This window comes from Ziziphus jujuba, chromosome 4 (genome assembly GCF_031755915.1).
Source record: "Ziziphus jujuba cultivar Dongzao chromosome 4, ASM3175591v1".
Taxonomy (NCBI): domain Eukaryota; kingdom Viridiplantae; phylum Streptophyta; class Magnoliopsida; order Rosales; family Rhamnaceae; genus Ziziphus; species Ziziphus jujuba.
Window position 1 is genome coordinate 303,057 of NC_083382.1, and position 10,242 is coordinate 313,298.

The window sequence follows — 10,242 nt, forward strand, 5'->3', positions numbered from 1 at the left end:
TTATGAAGGTGGGAGAAAAGATAAAATTGATTAAATCATTAAGCAAAATTAAAGTTTGAAACTCATAACCTCTTTTGGTTAACTCGAAAGAAAAAAAAAAAAGGGATAGATCCATAAGAAATCTTATTCAATTATACATGGTAGATTAAAAAAATGAGATATTAAAAGAATTTGACTGCTAAGCCATATAAGGTCGGAAACTCTTAAGTACGATTCTAAGGGAAGGAATTTACCCGCCTATTCCGATCAGGGAGAATAGGCTATTAGACAAGGAGATTTTGAAATTGCAAAGGCTTGGTTCGACCAAGCTACCGAGTATTGGAAACAGCCTATAGCGCTTACTCCTGGGAATTATATTGAAGTGCAAAATTGGTTGAAGATCACAAGGCGTTTCGAATAAGAACACTATTTTATTCTAACTATTTTTTTTTTTAATTTGTTATAATGAATTGTTTGTTGTCTCTATCAGTCAAATAAAATGGAACATTTCTTTGGGAATAACCAATCAAAAAATTTCATTATATCCCTTCTCCTTCTAAGATCGTTCTATTTAGTTTGTTATTTCGTAGGGATAAACGATATATAGATAAGTTAGAAAATATATTTCTTTTCTGCTGTTAATAATAATAACTAATAAAAGTAAAAGAGACCCTCGAATGACTAAATAGAAATATCGGTATGCCTCTTAGTAATGACTAATGACTGTTCACACGGTTTGGAATAGAGTAATGGTAATATATTCTATGTAAGACATAAAATGTCTTCATTTAGGAACTTCTAATTGAGATATGAATACACTAAGTTCCACAGGAAAGAATTGCATCAATTCCAAGCCCCCTAAAAAAATTTTATAAGATTAAAAAGGTCCATTAAGCACCCCCCGGGAATGTCATAATAGATCTGAACACTTGCCCAGGATCAACTTCCAGATCATAATTGCTGTAGTGAATAACTAAAGAAAATAGATAGATGGGAGATAGAAGATAAAAAACCAAGTCTAAACATCTCTCATAGGTTCACTAATTACTTAAGTATTGGTGGGTCTCTTTGTATGTGTTCTCCAGAAAGAGGAGGACTCAATGATTATTCATTCTCCGGAACCAAAAGTTAAAATTTTGGTAGATAGGGATTCCATAAAAACTTCTTTCGAGGAATGGGCCAGACCAGGTCATTTCTCAAAAACAATAGCTAAAGTACCAGATACTACCAGTTGGATATAGAACCTACATGCTGATGCTCACAATTTCGATAGCCATACCAATGATTTGGAGGAGATCTCTCAAAAAGTATTTAGTCCCCATTTCGGCCAAATCTCCACCATTTTTCTTTAGCTAAGTGGTATGTATTTCCATGGTGCTTGTTTTTCCAATTATGAAGCATGGCTAAGTGATCTTACTCACATTGGGCCTAGTGCCTTGGGGTTTGGCCAATAATGAGTCAAGAAATATTGAATGGTAATGTAGGCAGTGGTTTCCTAGGAATACAAATAACCTTCGATTTTTTTTGTCAGCTTTGGCGAGCATCTGGAATAATAGTGAATTACAGCTCCATTGTACTGCAATGGGTGCATTGGTTTTTGCTGATCCTTTTTGCTGGTTGGTTCCATTATCATATAGCTACTCCAAAATTGGCTTGGTTCTAAGATGTAGAATCTATGTTGAATCATCATTTAGCAGGGCTACTAGGACTTAGGTCTCTTTATTGGGCGAGGCATGAAGTACATGTATCTTTACCAATTAATCAATTTTTAAATACTGGAGTAGATCCTAAAGAGATTCCACTTCCTCATGAATTTGTCTTGAATCTAGATCTTTTGGCTAAACTTTATCCCAGTTTTGCTAAGGGAGTAACCCTTTTTTTCTTGTTGAATTGGTCAAAATATGCGGAATTTCTTACCTTTTGTGGAGGATTAGATCCAATAACCGGGGGTTTATGGCTAGCCGATATAGCACACCATCATTTAGCTATTGCAATTCTTTTTCTAATAGCAGGTCACATGTATAGGAACAACTAGGGCATTGGTCATCGCATAAAAGATATTTTAGAGGCTTATAAAGGTCCATTTACCGGCCAGGGTCATAAAGGTTTGTAAGAGATCCTAACAATGTCATGGCACACTCAATTGTCTATTAACCTAACTATGTTGGGCTCTTTAACCATTGTTACAGCTCACCATATGTATTTGATGCCCCTTTATCCATATCTTGCTACTGACTATGGTACACAACTTTCATTGTTCACACATCACATGTGGATTAGTGGATTCTCATAGTTGGTGCTGCTACGCATGCAGCCATTTTATGGTAAGAGACTATGATCCAAATACTCAATACAATGATCTATTACATCGTGTCCATAGACATCGCGATGTAATCATATCACATCTCATCTGGGTATGTATATTTTTAGGCTTTCATAGTTTCGGTTTGTATATTCATAATGGTACTATGAGCACTTTAGGGCATGCCCAAGATATCTTTTCAGATATTACTATACAATTACAATCCATCTTTACTTAATGGATACAAAACACCCATGCTTTAGCACCTGGCACAATGGCCTCTGGTTCAACAACAAGTACTAGTATAACCTGGGGGGGTGGTGATTTAGTGGTCGTGGGGGGCGAGGTTACTTTGTTACCTATTCCATTAGGAACCGCCTATTTTTGGTACATCATATTCAGGCATTTATGATTCATATGATGGTATTGATACTTTTGAAAGGTGTTCTATTTGCTTGTAGTTCACATTTGATACCAGATAAAGCAAATCTTGGTTTCTGTTTCCCTTGTGATGGGCCAGGAGGGGGGGGGGGACATGTCAAGTATTCGCTTGGGATCATGTCTTCATAGGGTTATTTTGGATGTATAATTCAATTTTGGTAGTAATATTCCATTTCAGTTGGAAAATGTAGTAAGAGGTTTGGGGTAGTATAAGTGATCAAGGAGTAGTAACTAATATCACAGGAGGCAACTTTGCGTAAAGTTCCATTACGATTAATGGGTGGCTCTGCGATTTCTTATGGGCATTGGCATCCTAGGTAATTCAGTCCTATTGTTCTTCATTATCTGCATATGGCCTTTTTTTCCTAGGTGCTCATTTTGTATGGGCCTTTAGTCTAATGTTTCTATTCAGCAAGCATGGTTATTGGTAGGAACTTATTGAATCAATCGTTTAGGCTCATAATAAACTAAAAATTGCTCCTGCTACTCACCCTAGAGCCTTGAGCATTGTCCAAGGATGTGCTATAGGAGTAACCAATTACATTCTGGGTGCAATTGCCATAACATGGGCATTCTTCTTAACAAGAATTATTACAGTAGGATAATGGCTAGGAGGATTTGAAAGGCATTATGGCATTAAGATTTCCAAGGTTTAGCCAAGGCTTATCTAAGGACCTTACTACTCGTCGTATTTGGTTTAGTGTTGCAACTGCACGTGACTTTGAAAGTCATGATGATATTACCGAGGAACATCTTTATCAAAATATTTTTGCTTCCCATTTAAAGCAATTAGCAATAATTTTTTTATGCACTTTCAAAAATCGGTTTCGTGTAGCTTGGCAAGGAAACTCTGAGGCATGTGTACGAGACCCTTTACGAGTAAGACCTATTGCTCATGTAATTTGGGATCCTCATTTTGGTCAACCAGCTGTGGAAGCTTTTACTCGAGGTGGTGCTATTGGCCTAGTGAATATCGCTTATTCTGGTGTTTATCAATGGTGGTGTACAATCAGTTTACGTACTAATGGGGATCTTTATAATGAAGATCTTTTGCTATTATATCTTTATGCTATATCTTTAATAGCTGGTTGGTTACACCTACAATTGAAATGGAAACCGAGCATTTCATGGTTTAAAAATGCTGAATCACGCCTCAATCATCATTTATCAAGACTATTCAAAGCAAGTTCCTTGGCTTGGACAGAACATTTAGTTCATGTCGCTATTCTGGGAGCCAGAGGGAATACGCTGTTGGAATAATTTCTCAGATGTATTGTCGCACTCCCAAGGATTAGGTCCAATTTTTACAGGTCAGTGGAATCTTTATGCTCGAAACCCCAATTCAAGTAGTCATTTATTTGGTACCTCCCAAGGGGCTGAAATTGCCATTCTAACCCTTCTCAGAGGATTCCATCCACAAACGCAAAGTTTATGGCTAACTGATATTGCTTATCATCATTTAGCTATTGCATTTATTTTTTTATTGCTAGTCATATGTATAGAACTAATTTTGGGATTGGGCATAGTATAAAAAATCTTTTAGAAGCACATATTCGTCTGGGGGGGTGATTGGGGCATGGACATATAGGGTCTTTATGACACAATAAATAATTTAATTCATTTTCAATTAGGCCTTACTCTCGCCTCTTTAAGGATTATTACTTCCTTGATCGCTCAACACATGTACTCTTTACCCGCTTATGCATTCATAGCACAAGGCTTTACTACTCAAGCTGCTTTTTATAATCACCACGAATACATTGCATGATTCATCATGACAGGGGCTTTTGCTCATGGAGCTATATTTTTTTATTAGAGATTGCAATCTAGAACAGAGTGAGGATAATGCATTGGCAAGAATGTTAGACCATAAAGAAGCCATTATATCCCATTTAAGTTAGGCCAGCCTATTTTTGAGGTTCCATACTTTAGGACTTTATGTTCATAATGATGTAATGCTTGCTTTTGGTACTCGGGAGAAACAAATCTTGATCAAACCTGCATTTTCCCAATGGATACAATCAGCTCATGGTAAAACTTCATATGGATTCAATGTATTTTTATCTTCAATGAATGGTCCCGCGTTTAATGCAAGTCGAAGCATATGGTTGCTTGGTTGGTTAAATGTTGTTATTGAGAATAGTAATTCACTATTCTTAACCGTGGGACTCAAAGAATTCTTGGTTCTTCATGTTATTGCTTTAGGTTTACATAGAACTACACCAATCTTAGTAAAAAGGGCTTTCGATGCATGTGGTTCCAAGTTAATGCCAGATAAAAAGGATTTTGGCTATAGTTTTCCTTGCAATTGTCAGGACCCGTCCAAAATTCCTCACTGGAACCCTAGACAAGCCCTAATCCCAGGGAACCCTGTCGGACCTTCCAATGGAAAATCCGACAGAACCTCCCCTAAGGGTTGGACTTATCACTAATTTCCTGCACTAAAAACACACTTCTATATACACCACCTTATTCCTCCCATCTTACTACAATTTGTTTCCACAAATGTACAGCACTCCAAAATAATAACAGGGAATTAATGCGGTATTTAATAAAATGTGTTCAATACAGTATACAGAGCACTATACAAGTAAATATGAAATTAGTACAATGTCAGATGAAGCAATACAAGATGCAGAGGAAAAAGGGAAGAAATGCTTCTTGGACTTTCTGCAATGAATTGAGACGTCGAGCTCGCCCCAGATGATCAACGTCTCCCAATCCTTATACCTAGGGGAACAGAATTTAGAAATATGATATGCTAATCATCTCAGTGAGTGACCCTATCTACTGTACAATTATAAAGCAACGATAATTATAGTACATTTGGTTAATTAAGAATAAATAAGTAAATAAATAATAATTAATTGAAAATAATATTTTCTCTCAAAACCCTCACCATTCACTCCGTTGGAAAAGTTTCCCTTTTAAAACATTTTCACAAAACCCAATATTTTATGCCCCAAAAATCAAGGAATAATTAATTTAATAAATAATTAAATAATCCAAGTACGAATAAAATGTAATAAAATAAATTTAGAATACCTGCATTAAAGGAATATAACATAAAAGAGAAATTCAATACATAGTTCATAAAATTTGATCTCATAAATCAAAATTAACAGTACCAAAAATATAATTTAAATAATTACAAACAATCATGTAAAATAAGTGGTAGAAAAATACTATAATATTCATTTTGAAATATTTAACAAGTCTATATAATATTTTTATGGCAAGATGCATTTTAAAAACATTAATTTATAATAAGTGACATAAAATATGAATAAATACATTTTAGAAAATACTAATTGGAAATAGATGATAAAACAAATTAAATACATTTAATTTAAATGCTGCTTTAAAACTTTAGGATTTGAAATTTATATCAGAAAAATAATACTTGACACATCACACTATATACCGATGATGCTCTACGATACCTAGCGTTCCGAGCACCGTCCGGTGGGAGGTTAAAGAGAGAAACTTACACACGTTTGCTTCGGCGTCCCGACAGTACCGCTGCTTAAACTGTCAACCCGGCCATGGAGGGGGGCGGTTTATGGCCAATATCAAACTTGTCTGCCATCGGTCCGATGGCAACTCATGGGAGACATTATAACTTGCGCTCTTATCCACATACACAGTACAGAACACCAGTACCGTATGAGTGCGTCTAGAACAAATAACCAAGTTTATTATTAAAATATCCAATTTTTCCAAAATTCACCGTCGGAATTATACCATTTTTAAATTCACAATCCCACATTTTTTCTTTAATCGTCATTGGCATAAATCCATCGATAATAAATTCCATAATATTTAAATACATAAAAATATTTTTGAAGCATAATACTTTTAAAACAAATAATTTTCTTCAAATCCTTAAAATCAAGCTGATACAAATCTAGGACGATCTGCTCATAAACTAGTATTATATTAGCCCGGATCTCAATTAAGTTCAAGTTCTAATGGAATGGATCTCAACCCTTAACCAACCTGTGGTTAGAAACCTTGGTACAATGTAGACGCCACAATAGGGAATGGAAAACCTATTGATAAGTCAAGCTAAAACAACCAAGTCTCTAATGGTATTTTTGGTGTTCTCAAAGAACAAAGAGATAATTAATCTCACAAGTATTTTCTCAATCAAATCAAAGTTGTATTCTTATTGAAAAATAAGCCTTTAAATAGGCTTTGAAAGAAACAAAATAAATCCTAAAAACCCTAGGAAAAACTGGCCACACAATGAAGAGTTCTAGCTTGACCGAATCTTTCCTTTTCCTACTCTAATTAATTAATTCCCTTATTTTCAATTTGGAATTAATTAATTTACAAACAAAATAATAAAATAAAAACTTTCCTAAACTTATTTTTCCAGCAAATAAAAAAAAAACCCAAAAAGAAAAGTCAAATGCAAATCAGAAAACGAGTTGACTAGATTGACACCTAAGCTGACTTATGTCTGATGTCCAAGCTAACTTATGTCTGCTTGATGTCTGAGCTAACTTATGTCTATTTGAGCTAACTTATGTCTGTTCGAGCTAATTGATGTCTGTCCGAGTTAACTTATGTCTGTCCGAGCTAACTGATGTCTGATCGAGCTAACTTATGTCTGTCCGAGCTAACTGATGTCTAATCGAGCTAAGTTACGTCTAATGTCTGAGACATGGGTGTCCGATATAAAATGTCTGATGTATCAGCCTCCACCACTTGGATACTTAAAATAGGTCTTTTATCTTCAGGTATGAACAAGCCCTTTTGAGAATGAATTACTTTCTGGATAAACGCAGCAAGGTTGTCCTTAAACCTCTTAGCTTGAGCCCTAGTGATCGGTCCAGTCTTCATCCGTATCGGATGAGTACCCGAGTGAGTCGTCGGTTGTGCGAGCTCGGGTGGGTTCGCATCACAAGCGGTACCAAAAATGATATTAAAAACTATATCAAATCCGAATGCAATTAAATTTATATAAATCACCATCATAATGCCAACATTAAACTTAACAATAATTTAAAATAAGTATTCCTTCAATTACTTAAATTCCAAAATATAATTAAATCACATGATAAACATAACAATTATAAAAGAAAATTGAAATCACAATTTCTTTTAATTCCCAAATATATTTTTCACACCCAAACATATATTAGAACAACATAGGTTGACAATATAATTTAGATGGAAATTCTCTTAATATTAAATACATAAAACATATTTACCAAATATTTAATTATGAAATATTCCGACAATGAAATTTGATAATAATTACCAAAATCTCAAATTCCTTAAAACCAAAATATTTTATAATGCATAAATATTTAATTCCATTCAATTTTGGCATCAAAATTCCAAATATAAATTTACTAAATATTCAACACATCAAACATATTTTTCAAATAACCAATTAACACAAAATATATATATTTTAACATCCCAAAATAATTTTGAAGGTGGGTCACTCACCTCGAGCATGCAATTAACCCAAGATCCTCCATGGGATAAATTCCACGATGCACATGTGCTCCTAGAACAACAATATTACACAACTCAATTAAATTCATATTTTATTAAGGTAAATAATACCTGGTACCCGGGGTTTAACACAAACGTTAACCAAAATTTGTGAGTAATATACTGAAACGAAGCTTATGGAACGAGGATCACAGATTGAGGCTTACCTCCTGGAGATCGGACCCGTGGTGGCCAGAATCTCCCCGGAAAGCTCATGGATTTTAAGTCCTTGATTCTCACAATCTGTTAAGAATTGAGGAAAAAAGGACACCGAATTTGGATTTAGAGGGTCAGAATTAGTGAGAAAGGAGGGGCGGTGCAACTAGAAACTCGCCGGAAAGTCGATTTCTCGATGAGCCACCATAGTCACTAGAATCCACTACCGCCGGCAGTGCGTCCGGTGGCCACTGGCCTTGATTTTTGCTGGAAAGGTAGATCGGGGAATGGGTGACTCAACGAGACCGACGGTGAGGCAAACAAAGGTTGGAATATGGAGAAATATGGGTTTGAAGTAGTCGGCGCCGCCACCGGAAAATGGTGGGGTGGTGCATGTACTGTTCTGGTGGTCGAAAATGGGTGAACGGCGGTTGGCCGGTTGTGTTTCTCTCTCTCTCTCTCCTCCTTCTCCTTCTCCCTCCTCCCTCCCCTTCTCAGCCAGTCAAAACGCCGGTGGGTGCCACTGTGCACTCATGGGTGGATCCATTTTTTGACACATGGCATCACTGTTCACTCAAGTCAAAATATATTAAAATATTACGGTATTCGGAAAACTTTACATGTTCATAACTTTTTAACCAGATGTCCAATTTAAGCGTGCTGCTAGCCTATAAAAAATATATTAAAATATTACGGTATTCGGAAAACTTTACATGTTCATAACTTTTTAACCAGATGTCCAATTTAAGCGTGCTGCTAGCCGATAAACTCGTATCGACGAGTACTTCACAACCATGCGTGAGTCAAAGCTCAACTTTGCATGAACAAAAAGTCAACTCCGGCACCTCTTGGACAGTTTGGACCTCAACTTTTTTTGCTCATAACTTTCAAACCGTAGCTCCATTTTCAACGTGCTACTAGTCTATGAACTTGTGACAATGTGTACTTCATAATGGTACCTTGGTTAATGTGAAATTCCATTAGGAGCAAAAAGTCAACATTTGACCCCTTCTCGGTCAACGACAATCAAACCCGGTCAACCTTGGTCAAATTTTAGAAATTCCAATGTACTTCCGGACAGGGTGTTACAATGGTCCGAGACAAGATGGTACTTTTGATATTTCTGCTTGGGACGCATTTTATTTGGCGGTTTTTTGGATGTTAAATACCATTGGATGGGTGACTTTTTATTGGCATTGGAAGCATATCACATTATCTTAGGGTAACGTTTCATAATTTAATGAGTCTTACACTTATTTGTTGGGATGGTTAAGAGATTATTTATGGTTAAGCTCTTCATAGCTTATCAATGGATATAACCCGTTTGGTATGAATGGTTTATCGGTTTGAACGTGGATGTTTTTATTTAGACATCTTGTTTGGGCTACTAGGTTTATGGTCTTAATTTCCTGGCGTGGATATTGGCAGAAATTGATTGAAACATTAGCATGGGCTTATGAATGAACATCTTTGGCTATTTTGATTTGATGGATAGATAAATTGGTGGCTCTTTCCATTATGCAAGCAAGATTGGTTGGGTTAGCCCACTTTTCGGTCGGTTATATATTCACTTATGCGACTTTCTCGATTGCCTCTTCATCAGGCAAATTTGGTTAATTCTTTTTCTTTATGTGTTGTACTATCCTCAATAATATCATTTCTTTTAGTGGAGAAAGGGATTTGCCTTCTTATATTTCTACGTCAAGGATCTGACTTCTATCATTGAAACTAAACCAATAGGAATTGAACCATTATGGCAAGAAAAAGTTTGATTTAGAGGGAGAAGAAGAGGAAAAAATTGGAACAAAAATATCATTTGATTCGTCGATCCTCAAAAAAAGAAATAAGCAAAG

At 35.7% G+C, this 10,242-nt stretch overlaps 2 pseudogenes; both read left to right on the forward strand.

Annotated features, from left to right (window-relative positions):
- The window catches only part of LOC125422197 (photosystem I P700 chlorophyll a apoprotein A1-like), a 47,980-nt pseudogene extending 44,803 nt beyond the window's left edge, over window positions 1-3,177 (forward strand).
- Window positions 3,178-3,352: 175 nt separating this feature from the next.
- On the forward strand, window positions 3,353-10,006 carry LOC125421800 (photosystem I P700 chlorophyll a apoprotein A2-like; annotated as a pseudogene).
- The last annotated feature ends 236 nt before the right edge of the window (window positions 10,007-10,242 follow it).